The sequence below is a fragment of the Arachis hypogaea genome, chromosome 9, assembly GCF_003086295.3.
Source record: "Arachis hypogaea cultivar Tifrunner chromosome 9, arahy.Tifrunner.gnm2.J5K5, whole genome shotgun sequence".
Lineage (NCBI taxonomy): Eukaryota > Viridiplantae > Streptophyta > Magnoliopsida > Fabales > Fabaceae > Arachis > Arachis hypogaea.
This window is the reverse complement of record NC_092044.1, coordinates 82,507,270-82,509,629: the sequence shown is the minus strand read 5'-3', so window position 1 is coordinate 82,509,629 and position 2,360 is coordinate 82,507,270. Positions and strand designations below refer to the sequence as shown.

The 2,360-nt window shown below is 43.4% G+C and overlaps 1 non-coding gene across 1 annotated transcript; it reads right to left on the bottom strand.

The window, feature by feature from the left end:
* On the bottom strand, positions 1 to 108 carry LOC112713556 (small nucleolar RNA R71). Its single transcript, XR_003158527.1, has one exon. It is a non-coding gene; the product is annotated as a small nucleolar RNA R71 (small nucleolar RNA).
* Positions 109 to 2,360: the final 2,252 nt, after the last annotated feature.

The following is a 2,360-nucleotide window of genomic DNA, read 5'->3' as shown; positions in this document are numbered from 1 at the left end:
AAGCTTAGAGTGGAAGTCCAAACCTTCAGACAGAAGGAAGGAGAATCCCTCTATGAAGCTTGGGAAAGATACAAACAATTAATCAGAAAGTGTCCCACTGATATGCTTTCTGAATGGAGCATCATTGGAATTCTCTATGATGGTCTCTCTGAACTATCCAAGATGTCTTTGGATAGCTCTGCTGGAGGATCTCTTCATCTGAAGAAGACGCCTACAGAAGCTCAAGAGCTGATTGAAATGGTTGCAAATAACCAATTCATGTACACTTCTGAAAGGAATTCTGTGAACAATGGGACCAATCAGAAAAAAGGAGTTCTTGAGATTGACACTCTGAGTGCCATACTGGCTCAGAATAAAATATTGACTCAACAAGTCAATATGATTTCTCAAAGTCTGTATGGAATGCAAAATGCACCAAGCAGTACTAAGGAAGCTTCATCTGAAGAAGAAGCTTATGATCCTGAGAACCCTTCAATAGAAGAGGTGAATTACATGGGAGAACCCTATGGAAACACCTATAATCCTTCATGGAGAAATCATCCAAATCTCTCATGGAAGGATCAACAGAGACCTCAACAAGGTTTCAACAACAATAATGGTAGAAGAAACAGGTTTAGCAATAGCAAGCCTTTTCCATCATCTTCTCAGCAACAGACAGAGAGTTCTAAGCAGAATACCTCTGACTTAGCAACCATGGTCTCTGATCTAATCAAAACCACTCAAAGTTTCATGACTGAAACAAGGTCCTCCATTAGAAATTTGGAGGCACAAGTGGGTCAGCTGAGCAAGAAAATTACTGAACTCCCTCCTAGTACTCTTCCAAGCAATACAGAAGAAAATCCAAAAGGAGAGTGCAAAGCTATCAACATGGCCGAATTTGGAGAGGAGGAAGAGGCAGTGAACGCCACTGAGGAAGACCTTAATGGACGTCCACCGGCCTCCAATGAGTCCCCCAATGAGGAACCATGGGAATCTGAGGCTCAAAATGAGACCATAAAGGTTCCATTGGACTTACTTCTGCCATTCATGAGCTCTGATGAGTATTCTTCCTCTGAAGAGGATGAGTATGTCACTGAAGAGCAAGTTACTAAATACCTTAGAGCAATCATGAAGCTAAATGACAAGTTATTTGGGAATGAGACTTGGGAAGATGAACCCCCTTTGCTCACGAAGGAACTGGATGACTTGTCTAGGCAGAAACTGCCTCAAAAGAGACAGGATCCTTGGAAGTTTTCAATACCTTGTACCATAGGCACCATGACCTTCAAGAAGGCCTTGTGTGACTTAGGGTCAAGTGTAAACCTCATGCCTCTCTCTGTAATGGAGATGTTAGGGATCTTTGAGGTGCAAGCTGCAAAAATCTCACTAGAGATGGCAGACAATTCAAGAAAACAAGCCTATGGACTTGTAGAGGATGTTCTGGTAAAAGTTGAAGACCATTACATCCATGCTGATTTCATAGTCCTAGAGACTGGGAAGTGCATGGATGAATCCATCATCCTTGGCAGACCCTTCTTAGCCACAGCAAAGGCTGTGATTGATGTTGATAGAGGAGAATTGATCATTCAAGTGAATGAGGAATCCTTTGTGTTTGAGGCTCAAGGATATCCCTCTATCATCATGGAGAGGAAGCATGAAGAGCTTCTCTCAAAACAGAGCCACACAGAGCCCCCACAGTCAAACTCTAAGTTTGGTGTTGGGAGGCCACAACCAACTTCTAAGTTTGGTGTTGAACCCCCACATTCAAACTCTAAGTTTGGTGTTGGGAGGTTCCAACATTGCTCTGAGTATTTCTGAGGCTCCATGAGAGCCCTCTGTCAAGCTACTGACATTAAAGAAGCGCTTGTTGGGAGGCAACCCAATGTTATATTTTATCTATTTTCCTTTGTTATTTTATGTTCTTTTGTAGGTTGATGATCATGAGAAGTCACAAAATCAATTGAAAAAGCAAAAACAGAATGAAAAATAGAAAGAAAAACAGCACACCCTGGAGGAGAGCGTGCTGGCGTTTAAACGCCAGTAAGGCTAGCTGTTGGGCGTTTAACGCCCAGTCTGGCACCATTCTGGGCGTTTAACGCCAGAAAGGAGCACCAGACTAGCGTTAAACGCCAGAAAAGGGCAAGCATTCGGTGTTAAACGCCAGAAATGGGCACCAGCTCGGTGTTTAACGCCAGAATTGGCTCAAAACGCATTTTTGCTTGCCACTTGGTGCAGGGATGACTTTTCATTGACACCTCAGGATCTGTGGACCCCACAGGATCCCCACCTACCCCACCACTCTCTCTCTTCTTCACCCAATCACCTCAACACCTCTTCCCCAAAAATCCTTCACCTATCAAATCCCATCTTTCTCTTCACCA